This window comes from Fundulus heteroclitus, chromosome 10 (assembly GCF_011125445.2).
Source record: "Fundulus heteroclitus isolate FHET01 chromosome 10, MU-UCD_Fhet_4.1, whole genome shotgun sequence".
In the NCBI taxonomy this organism is placed as follows: Eukaryota; Metazoa; Chordata; class Actinopteri; order Cyprinodontiformes; family Fundulidae; genus Fundulus; species Fundulus heteroclitus.
The window spans coordinates 8,880,533-8,892,700 of NC_046370.1; the positions used below are offsets into that span (position 1 = coordinate 8,880,533).

General features: G+C 38.1%; 1 protein-coding gene across 1 annotated transcript in view; it reads right to left on the minus strand.

The window, feature by feature from the left end:
• LOC105928224 (adenosine kinase) overlaps positions 1 to 12,168 on the minus strand; it is a 70,894-nt gene that overhangs the window by 12,454 nt on the left and 46,272 nt on the right. The window lies entirely within an intron of this gene.

The window sequence follows — 12,168 nt, forward strand, 5'->3', positions numbered from 1 at the left end:
CTTGGAACTTTGGAAACAACCACAGTGGAAGACATTTTATGGATTGTTCCACATCCGTCTCCCTTTTTCCTCTCTTTCCATTAACATTCAAATAGACACTGTTTAAAGATACATTAGTGTCTGACATTCAATATCTTGCAACAGCTGAAAACCAATATTAAATCATTACCACAACTCTCTAGAACTTCAGACGTGTTGGACTTCGAACACAAGTTGCAGGACACTGGCCCTCGAGGACTGGAGTTTGACACCCCTTGTCTAAGAAAACAGGTCCTATGTAAATCTTCAGCCTAGCAGTGCTTTAGCCGTGCTCAAGACCTTCTGTACAAACCTGATGTTGTTAATGTCGGGCACATAAATGACATGTAAAGCATTTTCATTGGAATACCTGAACATAGGCAGGTTATTTCCTAAATGGCAGAAAAAGAATTGCGTTTTAAAAAAAGTATCCAGTGCAGCGTAGCTGGGGCCCCTGTGATCATATGAACTTTAAAAAATGTTTGTCTATAATTGCAACTCTTGTCAATATCTTTTCAAATTTTATGAGTAGGTAATGCAAAGACTATCTTAACTACACATATACAGCCAAGGTAAAATAAATTCTGTTTAGTGTATTTTGTAGATGTCCAGGGTTTATAAGGGTGCACTTTAGTAGGTTTTTATTTTTAAACACTTTCCTAAAGTGGATTTTGTTGTTGTGTAAAAAAATACTGAGGAGGTAGAGTATGTGGTTTGTTTTTGGTTTTATTTTACATATTTACACTTTATTAACAATTTGCATGTTAAAACCTAGAAATAAAACAGGGTGGACTTTCTTTAATCATGACATGGGAATGGGAATTAAAATTTTAAGCATCAAACAGAGCCACTCTTTCTGAATTCTGACTTCGAAACATCGCTGATGAGTTTTCCAGAACATTTCTGAGAAAGGCACATCATGGTACATTACACCTTCAATATTTCTCATTATTCATGACCACTGTTTGTATTCTGCTGCTGGGGTAAAGTTCACACAACCTCACCGATGCAAAATATTCCATTTGACTGACACGTCAACTCAAGTTACACTCCAACAATTCCCCCGTTGTCTTTAACAAAGACCTCATTGGCAAAAACCTGCCGCGGACATGGCAATAAATCCAAAAAATTAAGGGAAGAAAAAAAATCCTTCTGCCAGAACCCTCTGACTCTGTTTTCACTGGCTCACAGAGTATCTGAAAACATCACTCCACTGAACTCACTTCACATTTCACAATAATGAGTCTGGCAACATGTTTTTTTCAATCAATAAACTTTCACAGCACCCTTTTTTTTAAACATAATGCTGTTCTTTTCAATTTACTCTGGAAAAAAAAAATAAAAAATAAAACAAATAAAACAGGGGAGCAGATTGGTGGTGAATATGTGGGAGTTTTGTAAGGTAGCACTCTGACAGGTAATGTGCACCAGCAGGGACCAAAAAAATAAAAAAAACATAAAAAAAATAAAAGAATAAACTCAAAGGAATTCAAATAATTCCTTCCAGTAAGGTGCTGTATAATTGTGTGCTTTGTTAATTCACACTTCATAATTCCCTCATTACAGCTCTTGAATGGTGGTGATTAAAAGAAATTCTTTCAGCAGCCATCTCTTTGAAATGTGTATCAATTAAGTCCTTTATTACTGGCTATTCTCTTTGGCAATGACAACCCTCAGCACAGCCGTGACTGAGAAAATGCTTTCTAATGAAAAAAAAAAAAAGTTACTGTTTAAATAAAAGGACTTCAACTTCTTTGAAAAAAAAAATGATTATATGCAGCAGTGTTTTGATTTGGATTACTACAGGCTGTATCGCTTGTGCTCCAGTCTTCGATATTTTTGCTTTGACAGGTAGAGCGCGGAGCTGTCAAGTCATTAAAATTAATCATCTACACAAGTAAAACAATGAGTTCATTTCATATGCTTCTCTCACCGCTGAGTGAATGAGAGCTACACATGAATATTTAGCTCAAGTGCTCGACAGAGATTCAGGGAAACATTTTTTTTCTTTTTTTTTTTTTTTAATGTGAGAAACTTCCCAGAGAACGCTCCTCCTGGAACGGTTCCCGTTGCGTTCGAGCCAAAATCCAGGGCCTCAGAGAGGAAAGCAAGCCTCACCGCTTTTCTTGGCAAACGTGACAGGTTAGAAGCGAGCTGACATTCAATCTGTTTCCCTATCACGACCGGCATCTTTGCTCGCAAGTGAGTTATATAAAAGGGGACATATGCCCAAATTTACTGAAACCGCAGGCAAAATATCATCAGCTGCTGAGATCCTTTCAGAGAGTTTTCAAGGAGGACTCTTCAAGCTGATGTGTCAGACGGAGACAAGAGAAGTGGCTTGCAAAAGTATTCGCCCCCACTGCCCCTCTCCTTCAAATCGTTCACATTTTGTACAGATACAACCACAAACTTAAATGCCCTTTACCAGGATCTATATCATAGACCAAAACAAATTACGGGGTACAAGAAAAAGGTATTTTCAGGGTTTTAGGGAGTTTTTACGAGCAAAACTCTGAAAAGGGAAGTGCCGGACATTTGGGTTCAACTCCCCGAGAAAATACTCCTTTACAGCTTATTATGGCTGAAAGTCTTTTGGAGTATTTTCTACAATTTTTGCACATCTAGAGACTGTTTTGTTTATTGCTCTTGGCAAAATAGCTCAGGTCTAGCCAGATTATATGGAGAGCTTCTCTAAACAGCCCATTGTCAGTCTTACCTCACTTTTTCAGTTAGATTTCGATTTGTACTTGGACTGGGCCATTCTAACAAACATGACTGCATGTAATTAGACAATCATGCAATTGAAATATTATTGTTAAAGGTAAAGTGGACAATATCTTTCGTCTTTGAGTTCCGGGGGGATCACCTTATCTATTGGTTGTCCCACATGTTAATCATTGTGACGTGTTTACATAATGCCAATGTGGGTCCACGCTTCTTCTTAGTTTCCATTTGCTGGCTGAGCACTTCTAGTGCTTATGTACCCAGTTAGCTTCGTCGTTAGCCGTTCATTGTAACGTCACTGCTCTCACCCTATACTTTGAAAATGTCTGAGAGTCGTAAGAAGTAAACTGTCTAACAAGTTTAATGAAAGAAGAGGAAAGCCTGAGAAGAAAGAAATAAGACCAGATTGTATTTGGGGGATTCTTTCACACGATCCCCCTGAGGAGTGGAAGAGCAGATAGGATGGTCTTGCGTGGAGTTAATCAAAAAGGGACTTGGGAGTTTCTTACCAACATTTCTAGAAAATTCATCCACTCTACCTGTAAATACTCCAATGACACCAGTTGCAATCCATCCATGTTTATTATATGTCCATCTTTCTCATCTATCATTTAGATGACATTTAGTTTCTCGGGGCACCATGCTCTGCATCAAGTTTGGCCATCTACTGAAGACTTCATGTAAAAGGCTGAAAAAATGTATGGAGTGCAATGCGTGACTTTATGTCACATAGAATATAATAGTGTTCGAGCTAGTGTTGCACCTTTCTGGTATTTACACGGCCATTTATTGTTGGAAGAGAGAAGTTGCTGCTAGTTAAAAATATAATTTCCAGCCCTCTTTTCTAGCCCTTTTCTTTCAGTGTGTAAATCCAGTCCATCTTTTTTTCTGCTCATTTCTAAATGAGTGTTCTCTCTTTTTCTGACCCACCTTGTGAAGCTGATTGTGTCCTCCTTGGTAGTGAATACAAAATATGAATAAATGTAGGTCAGCGCAACAGTCGAGAAGTACCGCTTTGCGAACAGTCTTTTGTGGTAGTAAGACTGTGCACGCCTAATCTAAACCACACGGCCAGCTGTATGTTTAAGGTTGTTGTCATGTTAGGTAAACCTCTATCGAGCCCTCTGCAGGCGCTAAAGAGGCTTTCAATTAGGATTGCCCTTTATTTAGCTCCATGCAACTTACAATCAACTGGGACCAGCAGCGTTGTCCCTGCTGGAGAAAAGCATCTCCACAGCATGAAGCCGCCACCGCCATGTTTCCCACTGGGGATTGTCTTTCCATTTTATATGAGAAGTTAGTTTTTTTCCCCCCCTCCCTTTCAGCCTACATGCATTTTGAATGTAGGCAATACGTTTAGTTTGGTATCATCTGACAAGATATTCTGGGTCCACATGTTGGCTGTGTTCCCTTAGCTTGTGGCCAACTTGACTTTTGACCTTTGCTGTGTTCCATGGTCTTTATGACGCTTTATATTCTCTGATTTTCTCCAACGAAGCACTGAGGCCTGGAATTATATTCAGATTTCTCTGAATTAGTATTAGAATAAAGGGGGGTGAAAATAAATCCTCGCCACATTTTCAGATGTTCAATTGCAAACAGTTTTCAAAACCATATTGCTTTTCATCTACATGACAATTAGGTGCTACTTTCTGTTGGTCTATCGCATAAAATCTCATAAAGCCAGATTGAACTTTGCCGTTGTGGCGTGAAAAAAAAAAAAGTGAATAAGTTACAGCTGCAGGCTGATAATTTATTCTGTCGAATATAACATATGTAACACAAACATCACACTTTATTAACAATGTTCAACTTTCATGTAAATGAGTTATCTTTCAGCTTAAACAGAAGTTAAAGGAGAAAATCATTCTGCTCCATATCCTGTGTAGTCCTCCTCCATCTGACATAATTAACACTTATAGATCAGGATCAAAGGTGAAATCAGCCCGCCTTGCCCTCTAGAGAGCCCTAAAACTCTCAGAGGAGATGAGTCAGGCTTTATCAAGTCCTTATCAACGATTACGGCGGCAACCCCTGCTTAAGAGATGGTTTATTAGATCTCCTCCCTGTTAAGGTTCAGAGCGTAGAGATCTTAATTATTGCAATAATGTATAAGCAAAGGCCTGGCGTAATTCAGCAGTGTCAGCGGCAGCTAAAAAAAAAAAAAGGGCCATTTCAACTTGCTACCGCCTCTTAAACATCACATTAGAAACGGTTTTGTGTTAGAGACCTCTGAATAAAAAGCTGAAAGAAGAATAACAAATTGACATCTCTTTTTGGAGAATTATACCACAGGGGAAGGCATTCTCCCATCCTTAATCACTATAAAATGGTTTATAAAATGGTTTAACATGACACACAGAGGCTGGCAAATGATCAAATCCTGACAGGAGGACAAATTGCAAACAAAATGAGAGATCAAGTTTATTAGAGTGCTGCCTCTGGGAAATGAAAATCTTTAATTCCCTTTTTACATTGACATTTATTTGGCTGGTATGAATAGCAACAGCCGCTCGCGCGCAGACAAACACACACGCTTGTGTTGCACCTACAAGAGCCGTAACAGCTCCACCGCAATGATGGAACAGTCAATGACATTTATCATGTTTGCCTTTGTAGATGACATCTGAAACACATTGTCTTTCATCCAGCCAGCATTCATCATGTATTTTATATAAAGTTCACAGTGGCGCGCGGCTGTGTCTTTATGCAGGAGCAATGAGGGGAGCCGGCAGGAATTATCCATCACCTCCAGCACAAAGGATGGATTCTTACTCCTTTTAACCCTCGGGCTTTTCGATAAAAAAGGCTTATTATAAAATACCCCCTGAAAGGAAATACACTTCCAGGAATTCAACTTTAAATATCAATGTCTGAATTGGCTTGTCATTTAATTATGTGCGGAATAATTCATGACCAGAAGTATCAGTATAATCATCTATTAACTAGAAAGGGATTTACATTTCCTAGCAAGTGTTTATTCCCAGTTAATCTTTACAAAGATTATCCTGTTAGAGCCACAAGTTGAAGTGAATTTAATTAAAATTTTATTTGAACACCAACAAAGAGTAGCATACAACGTAAAAGCTGAATGCAAATAATGATGATATGTTTCATTATTTTAAATCTGAAATGTGCGGCGTGCTTATGCTATAACCGCCTGGGCCAATTACTGCTGCAAGTATTTGGGAGTATGTCTTTTTGCACATCAAGATACATTTTTGCATATTGTTCTTTGGCAAACTGCTCGAGCTTAGTCAGACTGGATGGAGACCATCTGTGAACATGTATTTTCAAGTCTTGGTGCTGATTCTTAGTAAGATTTAGGTCTAGACTTTGAATGGATCATCAATGCATATGCTTTGATCTAAACCGTTCCATTATGGCACAGGTTGTATATTTAGGGTTGTCTTTCTGCTAAAAGTCGAACTTCTGCACCAGTCCCAAGACCTTTACAGGACTCCTCTGTCTTTGCTGAAGAAAAGCACACCCCAAGCATGATGCTCCTGCCATCATGTTTCACCAAGAGGCGTTTTGGTCATGTAGGTCAAAAAGTTTCATTTCAGACTCATCCTGCCAGAACACCTCACTCCACAGGTATAAATAGGGCCTTAAACACTTTTGCAAGGCACTGTGTAACAGAAAGAACTGTGGTTTACAGGTATAAATGAAAGCTTATAATGCTGCCATTTATAGTGCTATAATTTTTGGTCATAACAACTAATGAACATTATTATGTTTCATTGAAGCCACATGCAATAAGTGTTCAGCCAGCAACACTCCCAAAAAAAGCTGGTTAGTTTTCACCGCTTATTTATAGCCCCAAACAAAGCAGCAGCAGCAGCAGCATATTTGCATAATGACAACATTGGCGTCCATTGTTTTCACTCTAAGTGCCCGAGTCAGCTGCTACAAGACAGCTGACGGGTGTTACTGCATCAGGATATGCCACTGACATTTTGCTGTTGCATGTCACAGCTACTATCTCAGGACAACTCGTGAGTGCGTTGCGTGTCCAGTGAGCCTAACGTGAGGCAGATGACACAACAGTAAACAATGGGTCAATAATAATACAATAAGTGATAGACTAACACAAAGTAGTCCACAGTTGTAAAGGGGAGGACAATATTATACATATTTTGCAAAGAGATTAAATAAAATTTGCCATGTGTTTGTATTCATTCTCCCATTGGTCGGTCTTCTGGGGTATGTTTCTACCAGGTTTTTGCATCTAGACGTTGGATTTTTTTATCCATTTGTTTTGCTAAAAGATTGAAATTTTTTATGGAGATTGTCTATTAAAAGCAATTTTTAAGTCTTGCCCCTGATTCCCAATTGGATTAAGGTCTGGACTTTAGCTGAGCCATTCTAACACCTGGATGCTTTGATCTAAAACCTTGGATTGTAGTTCTGGTTGCAGCTTTAGGGTAATTTTCCTACGGGAAGGAGAACCTCTGCCCCATTTTCATGTCATTTGCAACCTCTAACAGCTTTTCTTCCAGTATTTTCCCATATAAACTCCATCCATCTTTCCATCTACTGAGTACCTTTCCAGTAACTGCTGGGGGAAATAAAGAAGCCAGCAGCATCGTGCTGTGGGAATCCAGGCAACTGGTTTCCTGGCTCATTTTTCTGATTTGCATTAATAGAAAGTAATAATTTCCCATAATAAAGATGTTGCATAATAACTAACACCACACATTTCAGATTATCATGCGCATAAATTGGTACAATGTGTAATTTTCCTTCCACTTTACGATAATGGATTCTTTTGTGTTGGTCTTTCGCATAATATCCCAAAAAATACACTCAAGTTTGTTGAGCCTTCTCCTCAAGACTTGTGTTATCAACAAGGCTGTCAATCCCAATCCCCAACCCTCATTTTAATCCTAATTTCGCTTAGGTTTAATTTATATGTATGTGTTTTAAACAAAATAACGGTTGTAATTACTAGCCTAAAACATTATCTTTACACATTATTAAAATCTGAAGAGATAGTGACAAAACATCTACAACGAAGAAATGTGGCTTATATTCTCAAAGCCCCTTTCAGGAATATTGGTTTTCATCAATTAGGCTGCAACGAAACATCTCTATTATGTGTGAATTAGCGACCTTGATGCTTTTCACCAACAAATCATGACAGTAACCATTCACAAAGTCAAATTTATTAACATTCATTAATCCCTTTCACTGAATCACTCTCACAGATAAAATATGAACAATAGCAGCTTGGGCTTAACTTTGAAGGAAATAGAGAGTCTAAACAATACAGTTAATAAAGTAAAAACAATTGCAGCTAGCAGTAAATATGATTTCATGGCACAAAAGTTGTGTGTACAAACAGAAATACTTCTGCTTGGTTGCCTACACACTTTTTTTTTTTTTTTTTTTACAGCCCAGCAAAGGAAAGCCCTAAATGCTTGCCACAGCATTTTGAGTTTGGCTGAAGATGCAGCATCTTCATCTAAAAGACAACACAGAAGCTCCCAGGTGTAGTGGAAAATACTGTTTTCTCGAGTGGAGAAAACACAAGGACTCATTAAAGTAGGTATAGTGACCCTTTTAACATTAAAACTCAAAACACACATTAAAAAATAATTTAGCCTGATGAAATCCCTGTGTGTAACTTTAGGTATCGCGCTAGGAGTCGGCAGGAAACGACATTTCGTTTAACTACACATACATGTAAAGAATGACGATAATGCTTCTTGATCTTTAAATGTTGACCACAAATATTATTCTAGTACGCAATTCAGCTTTGGTTTCAAAAATGCTAAAACTTTAAATCCAACTGTTGTTAGTGTTTAAAGTCAGCTCTTTCTTTACCACAACAAATGGAGCAGCAGCCATGTTACTACAGACGAAGACTCAATCCATCCATTTATTGGTGATCAAGACGCCAAGATCCCTAAACTCCTCCGCTTGGGACAGAGACTGACACCCAAAACACTTGATAAATGTATATATCATGTTTTACATTTTAGCTTTCTCTTTTCTGTATGTAATGTGAAATCATGGCATTTTTACTCAGAGTTATGAGGTCACCAGAATCTCATGTTTAAGTATGAGTTTAGCTCCTAGGCACGTAATATAAAGACAACCATGTTGCCCGGGAGTTTACACTTCAGAGTGCAAAACCAAATTATCACTGGTATGCCATGTGTAAGAAATCCTAACAATTCACTTTTCTTTTGGATTTTTTTTTACATCCTTGAAATAAATTTTCCACCTTTTGATCCGTAGCACACAGTATCAGAAATGTGTTTCAAATTAACCTTCAGCCGTTGTAAAGAACTGTAAATGTCTCAAAGCAATAAAAATGAATTCAGGAAGTCGAGGGGACGTTTTTAGGAAAGTTGACTATGCGCCAAGGTTGCACAGCAAATCGGAAATTTATAATTTTCGACATATCACTGCGCACAACATTGATATCAAAAAGAACTGCACTGAAAATTATAGAAATATTATGCAATTCACTATATGGCGTTTCAGAACATATTAGATTTAAGCTCTTAATTATTGTAAGTCTTGCTTTCATCATGACATTTGCCAACAATATTGTATGCTTTTCTGATATTGTGCACCATAAACCATGAAGATATGCATCCATCCAGCTTTTACTTGCCAGTGTCGATTTGCTACTGATTCCATGTTTCTTTCCAAAAGCCATAACTTGTGCAAATTCATTTGTGCAACCCTAACTCTTCTACTAATTATTTGAGTTTAATAAAAAAGAAACTGTGAAAGGATTACAAGATTATCTCCATTTAAGCTTGAAAGCCTTTCTCTCTATTCATTGTCTGCTTTTTACTGAACACTATTAGCTGATTGATTGATTGATTGATTGATGTCTCACTCTGTAGTAACACTGCCAGCTGTAAAAATGAGACCTAAAGCATGCACAATGAAACTGAAGCAATACTTAAATTCATATTCTCATAATATGAATTTGAGAATTCTGGACTGCTCTAAAGACACGGTTCTGAAGCACTGGGATTTCTCTTGTAACTGTAGCTCTATGTGGTCCCCAATGATGATTAATATGTTACCTACAGGCCAGCTCTCCTCATACGCTGCTGAAATGAACTGAACCACAAGGGCAATGAGGAGAGACACCCTGCAGCTCCAAACAAAGGCAAAGGCTCCCAGCTGTAATCGGAAGCTACAGTCTCTTCTCTCAAGGCTTAAAACTCCAACTCCTCTTCGGTTATGATGACTCAGTACTGCACACACCGTGCTCTGATTTGGTGTTTCAAGAACTGCTTTTCTACTGGCCCCTTAACTGAGGACATATCGTGCTTTTTAATGCCTTCCTTTTCACATTTAAGTAATTCAGTTGTGGTCTATATAAAGTGGAACTGCAATGTTTTGGTCTGAAGTTGTTGTTACTTTAGCCCCACAGGCCCTCTTTTGCCCCTGTCCTAAGTTTTCGGTGCTGTCTCTTTAAATCTAAAAGAGGCACTTGATGCCCCGCCCCCCTCTAGGTCGCAGAGTGTTCCACTCCACCCCGTTTGGCCATTTTTGTAGTATGCCGGGGGACGGTGTGATGCATTGTGGGAGTTAATACGCCCAACCACTAAAGATTTTCACTTATAGCTTTTACATCCTTGAGCTTGAACTACAAAATTGCAGCGGAAAAAATTTAAATGGTGGATTTGCGAAATTGGTAAGCCGGAAGGTCATGACGTTTGTTTTTTTAGCAATTCCACAACAAATGCTGTGATGTAATAGTTAAATAAAAATTAATAGAGAATAGAGAAAACAGAACAGCTCGAAAAAGAATTACTGAATATAAAGATATCTACGCTGTACCTGGACATACTAAATTCACATTTTCTACGTTCCTAGAGACTCCAAGTACACAATAAAAAGTATTTAAGGGGTAAATGTCCCCTTTAAGCTGTTGTTCCACTGTTTCCCATCTTGCCATAGATGCAGACACATGGAGAAATATGTTAAGTGGGTCTAAAGTTTGTGAAATTAATGGTTTTCTTTGTGGAACGTTAAGTTCTGTAACGTCTTTGAAGTACATTTGTCGTTTGCTGCATCCCATTCTAATTGTGAGTATTGGGGTCAAAAGTTTGTAATTCAAAATTAATTATTATTAGTTGACCATCTGGGAATGACATTTCCAATGCTCTATAGGTGCCCCTGCGTGGTAAGATAATTAGATAAATTAAACAGAAAATAGGTCAAGGCTGTTTCATTTTCAATTTCAAGCATACAGGAATGTCGAGGTGAGTGAACCTTTATCAATGCATAAATTATAGCGTAGCGTGAGATCAGGTTATTGTATTATTACTTTATTCTAGTATAAATGGCATCAAATCTGTAGCAGTGTTACCTGTGCGGGATACATGATGTTTAATGGCTGCAGGGCGCAACAGATATATAGCAGGGGTAATGACGTACTCAGAGAGAGGTTTGCATCAAATGCTACATTATGCTCGTTCATTTTTGTGTAAAGTTGTGCAAGATCGCAGTTGCTCGGTATCACTTAGTATTTCCTTTAATCTAATACTTTTAAATATCCAACCTTGCAACACAAGGGGTCCAAACAGGGGACCCACCAGACGTCAAAAGCCAGATCTGGAAGAGAGCGGTTCTTTCACCTGCTAAACTCAGAGTGACCTGCAGGAGTGAGTACCTTATTCTCTCTTAAGCTGAGAAAGATGGAGAAAGACCCACAAGAACAGACAAGCAAGTTGATTCATTGAGGGTAAAACAGCCCATTTTCCACCAAGCAAGGGACTCTTTTCAGTTCTCTTCTGGCTGGTTTCTAATCGGCACTTTTTCTCTTTAATTAGAGTAGATGTTGGAACTCAGAATTAGGAGATAAGTCTTTTATTTAAGCTTCTGAGAGACGGTCAAATCTTTTGAAGATTATTTCTGTAATCGGTTGATATTTCAGTAATCTGTGGATTTAGAGCGTATTTATTGTTGTTGGTCTTTGTTGGCCTTTATATTTATTATTTTTATTTTCTTCCTTTTCCTTTTTAGAATTAGATATTAAACTGTAGTTTTACCAATAACAAATGCAATTCTTGATTCTGTCAGTTACTAGCTCTCAATATTTCTATTTCAACAGAGGTGTTTATTGATCTTGAAACTGACTCTAAAGACATTAAATCCTAAGTAATTTACAGAAATTACCTGATTCTCCTTTCAGTGTGGAGCTTCCTGGAAAGGTAGGATTCATCCTTTATAATGTTTTTGGGTGAATTAGGACTAATTGTTTTGCGAAAACTACTAAAAGTTCACTTAATATCGCTGCAGTCCTGCTACCAAATATTTTATGTATTAAGGGGAAATGGATTGATTTTAGTGAGCAAGCTCTGTCAACTTCTCCCAAAGGTCACTCTGCAAGCATTTGGCAAAGGAAAGGAAAAGAAAGAGGGCAGGATGTTAGAGTTGAAGCAT